The sequence below is a fragment of the Corapipo altera genome, unplaced genomic scaffold (assembly GCF_003945725.1).
Source record: "Corapipo altera isolate COAL_440 unplaced genomic scaffold, ASM394572v1 255, whole genome shotgun sequence".
NCBI lineage: Eukaryota > Metazoa > Chordata > Aves > Passeriformes > Pipridae > Corapipo > Corapipo altera.
Genome location: NW_020884929.1, coordinates 3,286,425 through 3,299,679, shown reverse-complemented (window position 1 = coordinate 3,299,679; position 13,255 = coordinate 3,286,425). Strand labels below are relative to the sequence as shown.

General features: G+C 38.0%; 1 long non-coding RNA gene across 2 annotated transcripts in view; it reads right to left on the bottom strand.

The window, feature by feature from the left end:
* Positions 1-13,255, bottom strand: part of LOC113954558 — a 116,661-nt gene that overhangs the window by 59,753 nt on the left and 43,653 nt on the right. For both annotated transcript variants that reach the window (XR_003530268.1, XR_003530267.1), the window contains exon 2: positions 4,454-4,658. This is a non-coding gene — a long non-coding RNA (uncharacterized LOC113954558). The remainder of the gene's footprint in view (positions 1-4,453; positions 4,659-13,255) is intronic.

The window sequence follows — 13,255 nt, the reverse complement described above, 5'->3', positions numbered from 1 at the left end:
TGATGTAAACTTCCCACTTGGGATCTGTGAAGGTTATATGGGAAAAGTCAGCTGCTGACAGCAGTCACTGTTCAATACTCTGTCCAGTTTTGACTCATTTCCAAACTGCAATACTCTAAGCAGGAATTCTTTCACTTGGTGTTGCTGTTGCAACTCACCATGAAGTCACTGATATATGTAAGACTTTGGGGATTTTTTTCAGCATAACCAGAACAGCAGTAGAGTTCTGTTTATGTGCTTAAAATAGCCTGGAAAGTAAAGGGGAGAAAATAAAATTGATCCATCTAAAGAAATTATAAAAAAAGAGTCTCCAAATAGTGCACTGAGGTGTTTTTGAAAGAGATGAGAAAGTAGTGTTTTCTGTATACTATGCTGTAAATACCTTAAAAATCCACCTTCCCTAGCCATATGTTAAGGAAGGCAAAGTAATGCAGATAAAAAGATACAGAGGTGGACAACAGTTGTCAATGTTAAAATGTGGCTTATCTGTGGGCTCTGTTCCACCTCCTCCCCCTGTTTTCTTAATGCTCATAGATGACCTTGCACAACACAGGCCAACATTTATATGACAAATTTTCACTTTTTACTAGCTTTCTAAAATTTAAATCAGAATTAATTAAATACTTTCATTGGAAAATATGTAAGTAGCTGATAAAGTATATCCCTAATACAGACTAATACACAGATACACAGAGTACATGGGGTTTACTTCTTTTCCCACACCTACAGCAATATGTGCCCTCCATCTGTTCCCAGGACTGCCAGTGATCACTCACATGCTGCCTTTCTGGGAAAGCCAGAACAAGGAAAATAAGCACATCTTATAGCTGAGAGTAGACACCTTACATCACAGATAATGTAGGGATTGCTGAAGATGTGATTTCTGTGCAATTAGAGTCATGTTGGTTCTGGAGGAGGAGGAATTTTGGTTCTAAAGTAGGTGAGTTTTAAGTCACTCAGCAATTTGTCTGAGGCAAAGGTACAATACATGGTTTTTATTTTTAAAAAAAGCACTAAGATGATTTGCTGCTTGTCACATAACACTAAAACATGGTTTACACAGGTCATTTTAAAATCACTTTTTTCTTTGACTGGGCTACACAGTGGTGGCAAGACTATGAATCTTATCTCGTGAGTGTATATTAATTTTCTTCCAGGTGTGTAAAGGCATCAGATCAAATTTAAAAAAAAAAAAAGGAATGAAAAAGAAAAACCCAACAAACCAAAAAGAAAAAAAAATGAAATAAAATAAAAATAAAATAAAATAATATACCTTGTCACTCAAAACCCCTTGCAAATGACTACAGTAAATTCTCTGGCACTTCAACATGATTGACATGTGAGAGTCGTGTTCTGGCACAAATATATCCTGATGAAGTTATTCTTTTAGTGGTCACAGAAGGTCATCTTTTATGTCTTTACTCCTTTGTAAATAAGGTCTTAGGTAGTTCTCCTCCCACTTTCATGTCTACACATGATTTCATAGTTTAGTAACAATTCAGTGGCTTTCACTGTGTTGTGGCTTTATTTTTTTTTCTTTCTTTGGTGACTGCCACCCCTACTTTGCCAAAGTCTGTCTTGATCTGCAAGTGTGAAAGAAGGTCTTGGGCTGGGGCAGAATGTGACCCATCGTCTCTCCTTGTCTCACCGAAGATGTGCAAAAAGAAAGGGATAAGGATTAGCAGATACAGCCTGTTGCTCTGCTCCCATTCAGAGCTCAGAGACAGTGGATCTGTGGCATGCACTGATCCCTGATTTTAGCACTATCAAGGCCATAATCCCCCCTTAGTTCTCTCCAGCAGAAGCAACACTTGAAAAGCTCATCTCTGTCTCACCCAGCAGAGGCCCTTTGGACAGGAGAGCTGCATGATCTTCCCTTTACTAGGAAAAAGGAATTTTGTTCTCTTCCAGAGGCAGATAAACACAAATCAGGGTTCCCACAAAGTCTCTTATGTCTGCTCAGAAAAGTAAAATAAAGCAGGGGGAACTACACCTTTGCTGAACACTTAAAACAGTGTAGATAAGCATTTTTTAGCTCAAGTCTATGTCATTCATTTGGCAAACAAAGCCTTCATGTATTACTTAAATTCTCAGAAAACTATACTGTATGCAAGATCTCACTGCTTGAGTGTCTTTTTAATGGCCACTTGATCTTATCATAAATTAGACCACTAAATACCCTACTATCTTGATAGTATTTCTTGTCTCTTCCTCATTTTGAAAATCAAATTTTTTGAAATGCCAAAAATCTCTAAAGGCATTTCTGACATTTCAGAAAATATGCTGAGGCTCTTGTCAGCATGGAAAACTGCCTGAATATCATTACTAAAACATGATTAAACATAATTTTCTCTGAATTATGTCATATTTTTCATTTTTTTGAAGTACAAAAGATATGTAGATGAAAACACTCAATTCTATAGATGACTTGAAAGTTCAGAATTGCCCTGGAGACCTTTGTGTCAGCCAAAGCACATGCTGTAATAAAATTACACATACAAATACTTTAGCAGGTTGTTCCTAAAACTAGAATCCTGTTTATTGGAAACTCCCTACCTTTGGCAATTCTCATCAGTTGCTATAATAAATACTGCATTTTTTTCAGGCACAGTGTTCATTTAACAGAAGCTCTGGAAGTGTTTGTGAATTTTTTGCATTGTATTCCAACAGCCCCCAAACTAAACAGTACTCATAAATCCATCCTTTATCCTTGTTTAGTTATTAAATGTTTCTGTTGGATCTGTTTCAGAGACATTTGAACTTTTTAGATGGCGCTTTAGTAATTTGTAACAAGTCTTAAGTGAACTACATCCACTTTGTTAACGGCTTTCAATAACCTTTAAGCCCTCATGATACGATGGAATTGCAACTCTGAAAATCCCCAAAACATGACTTAAAACTACTGAACTTTTCTTATGCAACACATGAACGCTTTCTGGCATTTTGGATGCCTTGATTCTGCCTTGATCTTGTTTAGAAACTGAATTATATATATATATATATGTATATAGAATATGTATTATGCATTCTGTGTGTAGATCTTACAGATCTTATGGCATACAGAATATACTATCATCACATACGATATGAAATATAATTAAAATATATGTAGAAATACATGCACTTAAACTGGAAAGGGGACAATTGTGGCATAAAAACTGCAAGGCAAGTGGCCAAGCACATTTGTGAAACTGTAATTGAAAATTAATTTAAAATATAGTCTTTCATTTTATTGAGCTTTAGTAGGTCATCTAGATATTTAGATCTATTTGAAAAAGCAGCTGTGTGGTATTTTCATGTTAAAATCTCTGTATGTCTATAATGTTTTCCTTCGTGCCATTATTTCTCACTGACAGGTAAGGGGAGGTTTTGACACTGTTAATATAACATAGGGTGTTAATCTTATAATCGCCCTGTCAGCACTTGGTGTCAGGGTGTTAATGGCCACCTTTCAGCCACTCAGCCTCGCCTGCCAATAAAAACAGTCCCGGCACCTCTCCAACCAGCAGCTCTGCAGCTACTCTGCTTTTCCCCCAAAGAATAAACAGAAAATTTCACTAGCCATGTGGCTGCAAAGATGCTCCTTTCTCCTTACTCATTTCCTTTTCCTTCTCTGCACCCACTGGCAGGGAAAGTGACTTTGACACTGAGCCCTTCTAATGTACTTTGAGTGCTTTTTTTTATATTAAAATATGCAAATTAATTTTCAAGTTTTAAATAAACATAACACCTTGGACAGGATAAAAGAAGAATTTTTTAACAGTGAGAAGCACAATTATTTGCCACAGCTCTTTGCTATTCAGTGTAACTCAAACACAAATGTTGTATTTCTGTAATTTCTCAATGGTTGCAACAAGTCAGTATTTTTCTCTCTGCACAGGAGAGGGGCTTTTCCAACTTCCTGGCAGAAGGAGTTGCACAATTCCAGATGACTTACTTTATGTGCCTAGAGGAACTTTATTACACAAATAACAAAGGGAGACAAAGAGAGGAAGAGGGAGAGAGCACACACTCAAAATAATAAACAAAGAATAATAAACATTCCTGCAGTTATCCGTAGGGATTCCAGATGCTGCTCCATCCCTCCACAAGGACTGCCTGCCTCTCCCTTCAGACTTCTTCTCTGAAAATCTCGCTCTTAATCTGGTGAAACCCCAGGAGCTTTTGAGTACAGCGAGACTGTGAGTAATCGCCACATGTACTCAGTTGCTCTCTGAAAGGCTGTTCTGCCACAACCCCAATCCATACAAAAAGAATTGATCTGTGATATTATGGATCATTTCAGGGTGAATTTCAAGCTTCTTCAAAGAGCTCATTGCCCTAAAGCTGTGGTCCTTGTGGCCTGATGTATTCTGATGACAAATTTCCTCCCCATCCCGCTTCCCACATGGCTTCTGCCATTGGTATTCAGGGCCTAAATCACAAATCCTACATTAAATACGGGTGTAAATACCTTTCAGTAATGTGTGTGGAGGCCAGAGCTGTGATGAAACCCCAGAGTGAAGCCAGTTTGCTGCTCTTACTATCTTGTTGGGTTTTGATTTTTGCTTAAATGCTTATAGGTTTCCCCTAATCAAAGTGACATGGTTGATTGGCCGGGGCTGGTTCCAGCATCATATGCTATCCATCTGGATTTTATATGCATTGCATTTTCCGAGCTGAAAAGAAACAGACGTACGACCCAGCTAATTAGAACTCAGTCCCAAAAAAAGTAACAGTTTGTTCCTAGAGAAAAATTTGTTTCTCATGTGGGATTTTAATGCAGACCAAAAAAAGTAGCAAAGCATAAACAATCGCCAGTTTCCATGTCATACCAAGCCAAAGATGCAGTCAAAATTATTTCTGTATTAAAAAATGCCAGGATTTACTAGGTCTTTGCTTGCTATATTTTGTAGTAAGCATGAATGCTGGGATTCCTATTATCTTGGATGCACAAAGATACTCATTATATCGCTACATAAAGAATGGTGGGGGTTTTCCACATTCCTTCCATAGTATTTCATATGCTTTGCAGCAGCAAAATAAATACACCTAAAACAGATCAAATATTCTTTATCTTGTTACAATCTAGCATTAATATATATAATTTTTGGAAAGAAGATAATGGAATTGGATTCTAAATGTAAGGGGATATTAGAAGGTGTATCACTGACTTCAAGAAAAGCCCAACCAGTCAAGCACTCTCCTCTGAGGTCATCACCTCATCCAAGCCACAATGGCTACTGCCAGTCCATTTAACTATTTATTTGAGATTTTAATATTATCCAGCATATCATGTCTCAATTCTGCAAGATTACTCATTGCTGATATTCTAAATATTTGTGGAATTGCAGCTAAATCAAAGGGAAGGTTTAACTGGCACTTTTACATGTATTATATGCTTCAAAATGCCTGCACTACCAGGGGGATATAGAATGAATTTGAAAGTGGAGGTTTATCACTACTTAAAGTGAGTTACTAGTTTATCCCATACTGTTTCCCTTTTTATTTTACCTCTTATCAGGAACTCATAAAAATACCTGTACTTGGCAGAAGAGAGGAACGTTACCATCTGCAACAAAACCATAGTTTGTTCTGCAGTTTTTGTGGTCAGCAGTTTGGCGGGTGAACATAGATTCAAATTTGCACATATGCAGAGATGTGTATGGAATTATGTACATGTCTAGAAACGTGAGGGAGAGGGGAAAGGAAGAGAAAGAACAGCCCTTCCACCTGCAAATCCCAGAGCACTCTAAATTGGTCACTTTATCTAGGTCTACCTGCCAGGTAATTTTCACATCCCAGTCATTAGCTGTGCAAGAATTTCAGAGTTTCACATGTTGGGAAGTCTGAGCAGGTCACTATAGTTCAAAACAAAGAGGTCCAAGACTCCTATCCAAACAGCTGTGCTTCATATTTGAATTTTAGCCTTGTGGACTGTGAAAACCTCAGACCCCTTGATCCCCAAGGAAGTCTTGCATAAGCTTTGTTCTCAGTTAGTGGAGCACAGAGAAAGTAAAAGGTCCAGACTTCAGCTGACCTTGGAACAGTGAGAGTAAGTGGTCAAGTCCCTCTTATATATCTGTGTATATTTAACTCCTGTTAACAGTAATGGGACTAACATCTGCATGGTGAGGATCAGCTATAACCTTAAAGTAAGCAAATTAGGAGAAGCCAAGAACAATCAAACTTTATTACATTTTAGAATTATGCCAAAACAATAGCTATTCCAGAATTATTTTATAGGTTAAGCAAACCTCTCCATCTGCAGTGGGATTTCATCTTCCCAGTAGAACTTAGTTATTTACCAGCTTTTCAGTGGTTTAGTTTTGATAAGCAAAGTAAGTCTCCAAGAACTCTTACGCAAAAAGGAAGCAGCTGCTTGCAGAGATGAGACACAATGGTAAAGGAAACCTCCTGGGAACATTCTGACAGGCACAGTGCTTACAGACTGCAGAGATGTGAGAAGGAGGGAATGCTCTTCAGTTTTGTGAGCTCTTCTGCTTGGTGGGAAAGTGGTTTTGGGAGAGTGGGAAATTCATATGAACTCGATTTGGTATTTCTGAGGACAGAAGTTCTTTATTGACAGCCTGGGTGGTGCTAACATCAATGTGTCCCTTTGCACTTCATTGCTGGCTTACAGAGAATACTTGGGAAGAGCCAAGTTCACCCTTCTTGTCTTTAAACCCTCTGTTGTCCCTCAACCTTTGGCTAGCAGTTACTTTTGAGGAATTTTTTGGAGATGCCGATATTTTGTCTGAGGCCACTAAAGCAATTTTCACAAACTACCACTGGATGCAGCACTCAGCTGGTCATAGTTTTCAGTTGCCACCAGCCTGCCTTTGACCAAATTGGCTTAATGGGGGGCTGAACCCTTCAGTGTTAGCTGAGGGATTCATGCACAAGATGATTAATAGACAGTGCACAGTCAATTCCCTCATGGCTCTACAAAAACTGTAGCCAGAGCTTCAACAGTCCATCAATAACATTTTGAGCCATCCAGTCTCCTCACTGTAATTCCCCAAAGAGATTGTCAACACCAGTGTAAGAAACACGGGGGACAGAGTGGAACTTGTGCACTTGACTGAGTTACTGCTTTGAGACCTGTGGGCTTCAGGAGACTTACATGCAGGACCTTGCGGGATGGCAGAAGAAAGCTGTCTTCTGTTTCTCTGACAGAAAGGTACTTGTAAGGAGCAGGGTATGCAGCCCAATAAAGACCTACAGCAATAAAAAATTAAAAGAAAGCTGACTGTTTCTTAGAGACTGCATGGCTGGGCACATACTTCCAGAACCATGTGAAGCTCGCCCCATTTACATATGAACTTAACACAGAAAAAGAACCCACCATAAAAGAGGAAAGAGAACAACTGTGTGATCTCAATAAAGCCAGCCAAGTGCCTGCTGTATATCCAGTGATGTGGTAGAAGACACAAACGTTCAACAGGTATGTATGGCACCTCTGGGAAAATGGAAAGCCCAACAGTTACCTTTTGAAAAGACACTCCACGTGATTATTGGACACTTAATTTTCCCTGATTGTATCAATTTATCTGTTATTCAGACCTGAGGTAGGAAAGTGGATTACAGCTAGTTCTATTTCTACATCTAGTAAGGAAACAAATCAAAGCAAGTACCAGTACAAAGTGTATCCTGCATATTTCAGACGAGCACTAGCTGGCCCTGCTTGTGACATAGCCTCCCTCTGGCAATCCATTTGGTAGAAAACATGTATAAAAATAAATTATTTGATTGAAAAAACCATGGTGGAGATGATTCATCCATCAAGGATGCTGAAACACCTCAAAGAAATAGCAGTTTGGTTGGTATATCTAGACATACACAGTCCTTGGTGATGTTTTTAAAGGCTTTTAAAATTAATTTGTTTCTTTAAGAAGAGAATATAGTCTTCTGAGATTATGACTTGGAGAAGATGGAACTATTTCCAGGTTTGTCAAGCTTTGTAATAATGAAAAGATCAGTCATTCCCTCTTCTTCCCATTCTTCTTCCCACTCTTCTTCCTGACATCCTGACACTGTTCTGTTTTACTGGTTTGGTCATGCTTCTGAAACAAATGCTAACAAGGTAATACAATTTTCCAGGAATTTGGAATAATTTCTGCTGTTGGGTTTGCCCCCATAAACACTTTTTTGTGCTGAATTGATCATTTTAAGTCATATTGTAGTTTTAATGCATGGTTGTGAGGCCGTTAATTCCAACATTAATAAATGGTTTTCCAAAAAGCATGTACATGTAGGGAAACAGAAATGTCTTTCTTTCTCCAGTGTCAATGAGAATAGAACCAAACGCACCTGAATTTTTGTGAATTCTCATATTTAATCCATTTGGTTTAATTACATGATCATACAGCTTTTAAAAAATACTCACTCTCCTCTGGCTCTGGCACTCTCCATCTGCTAATTCTTCTAAAATTGGCTTTTATGTGCTGAATAAACAGCCTTTTCTTTTCACTGCTTACATGCCATGTTATGAAAAATCTCTAAACACTTCTCACTAATTATTAAAATGCCACCATTGATTGTAATGAAATATTTATTTAATTTATACCACCAACTTTTTTTCCACTTAATTCAAGATTGCCCAACACCTTTGTACAGTAGCTTCCTGGACAGTTAAATAATAGATTAAGCTTCATTTTGGAATAACAGGAAACATAGCTTTAAATTATTTAAATTGTTGGCTCTTCAGAGCAATGGATTTTCCTATTATGAGTTTGCTCAGTGTCTCAAACAATGTCATGAGCAATTTTGACCAAAACAACTACATGTTTTAAATAATAAAAACACACACAGAGTGCAACATCACAGTAGTTTCTAAATCACATTTTCAAAGGCATTGATGCATCCTGAATTGTACCAATGATTAAATGGTATTTTGAAGAAGTCAAAAACTTTCTCCAGTGCAGAGAAGCTGGTCAGTGTGGAGAAAAGTGTGATCATGGAAAAACTGAATGCTTCTACAGAGACACTTGGTAAATAAGTTCCTGCCTGGTTTTCTTCCTTCATTTACAAAGACTAGTTTCCAAATGCAGCTAAACTGAGATTACAGAGCTGCTTTTAGTTTGTGTGACTAACAGAGGGGAAATTATCTCTTACCACAAGTTTGAAAAGCATTGGAAAAATAATGATGGACCTATTATTCTAAAGGATACAAAAACTAGGCTGAGAAGAGTAGTCATTTTGGACTGACCACCAGCATGCACACTGGTATTTTCCTTTTCTGTTTACCATATTTATATAAATATTCACCAAGTGTTTATTTGTAAGACTTCAGTTGGTACTTCCTGTACACCCTAAAATTTCATCAGCTTCAGTGGGTGTATTCCAGGATGCCAGTTCAGGCCTAAGGTCTTGAATTATGCATTGCATATTTCTTCCTATCTGAATGAAAGCCTGTTAGTCGACTTCCCCATCTAAGCATCAGGCCTCTGGTGAATATTTATATTGGAAGTCAAAATCCTCAATCAAAGGAGAGTTTCTAAAAAGATGAGGCTGCTTTGGAAATTCTGGTCTCGGTGACGCGACGATCCAGAACTTCTCTGCCGTTTTGAAGCTCACATAACAAACACAATGAGGTCTGAATCAAAGCAAGTAGCCAAAGTTAGTAGCAGTGTTTTCCTTCCCATAATTTCTGCCAGTCTCAGTGTTTATTACAAACTTTTACAAATTATATGTTAACATAAACCCAAGTTAAGTCCTTGTCTGGAATAAGCTCTTGTAGTACTAGTATGAAGTTGTCTAAAAATATAGCTCGGAAAAGAGTATTACTTGAAATAGAGTCATTTCAAGGGTAATTTACGTTGCTATGTCTTCAACACACAACTGAAAAATCTGTGATTGCTGACCAGATTAAGTTTCTGGCTATTCCTTAATCTGTTTATATTTTCTAAAACAGCCTTTGGAAATACTGTTAAAGAAGGGTTGAGGATTAAGTTTATTACTGTGCCTTATTTCTTGGTAGGAGATGGATAAGGCCATTATGATCATTTTATAGTATTTACAAATCCTGTGCCCACGAATGTGTCTCTAGTACCAGATAAATAGAAGACCACTCCCAGACTCTGAAACCAGGTACAGAGAGGAGCACTGAAAGCCAGACAGTTGTGGGCAGAGAGGTCCCTGCAGATGACAGGGAGCTACCACACAGGTCTTGTTTCTACATGTTATTCTGCCTTCTAAAGGACATTTGAGAGGAAAGAACTTCAGAGGCCTTTGAGGCTGTTCCCTCATGTCAGATACTGCTGTATCACAGACCTTTTCATGAAAAGCAATGGAGGTTTTCCATCCAGCCTCTGCAGTTCTTGGGGGATTGTCAGTCTTCAAAAGCTGGCATCATCTTCTGCTTTTAGATAAGTTTATAGCATTTTTTAAATCTATGGTGTCATCAAATCCTACCCCTTCCCCACTGGTGGTTTTCAGAGAAGATACCATCAAAAAGAAAATGTTTATTGTGGAAATACTACTCTTAGTCCTCTACCAGAGTTGATCATAGCGAGGCCTTTTGATTAAAGCTTTTCAAAACACTGAGTTGGAAACAACTTCCATATTTATTGTTATTTGAAAGTCTTCCTGCAGCATCTTCTCTGACCTTTCAGTCACCCTAACAAAAACCATGAGCATGTGAATGCAAAACGTGATATATCCCTGACAATTTCCATGCTCTGTCTCTCTTCACAGCTAAGACATTGAAGAAATTAAAAAAATAAAACAAAGTAGTTGACATTTATTGAAGGGAAGAGGTTATGGAATTATGTCAAACAGAACACTGCAGCAGAATAAAGCCTGACAGTAAGTTTAACTCTTTCTGGAGTTTTATTGCTCATTGTAATTATTAACATCTTTAGTTGGAACAGCATTTGGATACCATTAAAATAACTGCAAATGATTTTGGCCTCTCCTTAAGTATCTTTTTTAGACACTTTTTTTTTGTCACTTGGCTCACTAATGCATCATTTTTATCATAGAGTATCATGTTACATACATTAAACAGTTTAGCACATCCAGTGTCCTGTTCAGCTGGAAGTAAAACTGCACAGATTTATCACTAGATTGTAAATGACTCAGAATAAATGGTTGTGAACTGTATCTTCACTTACCAATGTATTCTCAATAACCAGACTCCGACTTCATGCTACGAACCTGAACCTTCTGGAACTGAAGTTAGTCTCAGATGAAGCTTTGCCTTCATGTGGGTGCTTGGGTTGCAACATCCCCTCAAAATTTTTATGGCCGTGGAGCAACAAGAGGAGGAGACAGGCACTCAAACCGAAATGAAGTCTGCACCATGAATAATCTAAAACAGTGGTTTATATTAATCTATTTTGCCACTGAAACAGGCTAGAAGCATTCACCAGGGTACACAGCATATCTAAACTTTTGAGAAAGTAACAACCAGTTGGGAGATAGGAATGAGAAGCTGGCAGCAACACCTTCTTAAACTACTCTTCTAGATCCACATCTTACTGCAAGTTCACCAAGGCTCTTACAATACTGGTTTATTACTTTTTCCAAAGGCAAGAACTTCGGCCATCAGGGTTTTTTTCATATCATTTTTCTAGAAGTCCTAATTCATCTTAAATTGATTTCATCTTTAATGCAGCCAAATAACTAAATTACTTCCTTTCGTAGAGTTTGCCAAATGGTCTTCCAAAGCACACAAAGACTCTCTGAATTATAGATAAGGCCACTTAGCAAACAATACATTTCAGCACATACTACAAATACGGTCCCAAAGGATCATTTTTGTAATTGAACAAACATGAAATTAATAAATTGCATCTTCATAGAATAGTTTTGAAGATAACAAATGAGCAAAACAAAATGTTGACAAAAGACAGTATTTTTCCCCCTGTTTACATGGGGACAGGAATTCAAGGAAAGAACTTTTGCCTCTGCCCTATAGAATAACACCAGGAAATCTGTGTGGCAGGATCTTTGTGATCTTTTTGAGTTTGTTCCTCCATGAGTATTTCCTCCCATAGAAGGTAAGTGGCAGAAAGATCAGGTTGGAGTAACTCTTTTAAGCATTCTCTGGGCAAGAGTACTACTTGCTTTTAGGGGTTGAGTTTCTTGTTTTGTTGTGATTTTTTTTAAGTTCAATGCATAAGTGAGAAGACCAAGCAGATTTAATGAGCAGTCTCTGTGCCCTCAGGGGAACACAGATCTGCATGACCTACTCAGTGACTTCCAGGCTTTGTCAATAGGGCTGAAAAGTCATTGTTTTGTGATCATTGTCTTAAAAATGTTAAACTGAGTGAAGTGAAGGTTTTCTGCCAGCTTGAACCTAAAACTGAAGAGTCCAACAGTTTGGGTCTGGAAGAAAATACATCTGCTTAGCATTTGGTTTTCCTGCTGGAAATATTGCAGATTCTTCCAGGGCAACGTTCCACAGACATCCGTAGCCTGTCATAAACAGGGTGCGCCTCCAGCCACATGCTCACAGAAACATTAAACTATTTACTCTGTCATGAAAGAACAGGAGAGTGCTACCTCTCCATGTGATATGTGCTTGGTTGAGCAGCAATTCCTCACTCTGCTGGGTGGTTACAGTTCAACTCATTGCAGGGATAGACAAAACAATCTCTGCCATTTTGCACATGTGGCTTTCTCTGTGCTTCCCTTAAGTATGCAGAGCAAAGCATTTTGCTAAGTTTACCTTTTTCCTTTTATTCATCTTAATAAAGCTTTTTGCCTCATGCAGTGGCATCTTCCATGATTTTTCAGAACTTACAAAAACAGCTCTGAAAAGGCAGAAGTACTTTTTGTTATTTTTTTTCTATATACTGAGACAGTTTACTTTGTGGTAAACATGAAGAAATGTTATACTTATAGGTTTCTGGCTGAATATTCTGTTTCCATATTTATGTGACTGTGTTTGAATACTGATTGCACTGGTTTACTTGATTGGCACAGTAATCTTGGCAGTTTATGACTATCAGGTACCAGCCTCTCCTGCTGAAGCACTTTTCTGCATAAGTATTTGTTGCACCTGGAGCAATTCTTTCCTTGGCCAAGGAATTTCTACATATCAAATTAATTGATCAATCACACTCTCCTCCCCATCTCTCAAAATGCAATATATACTAAGTTTTAAAATTCAGTTAAAAAAACTGGAAGACAGATAAATGTGTTTTCAAGCTAAAGCAGAATGGCTTTTGAAAGCAGGTCCACAGGTGAATGCTTTAAATATTGGGCTGGGATTTCCTTTAGCCAATTTGGAGATGTTTAATTGAAAGAGCAGATTCACAGTGGAGAA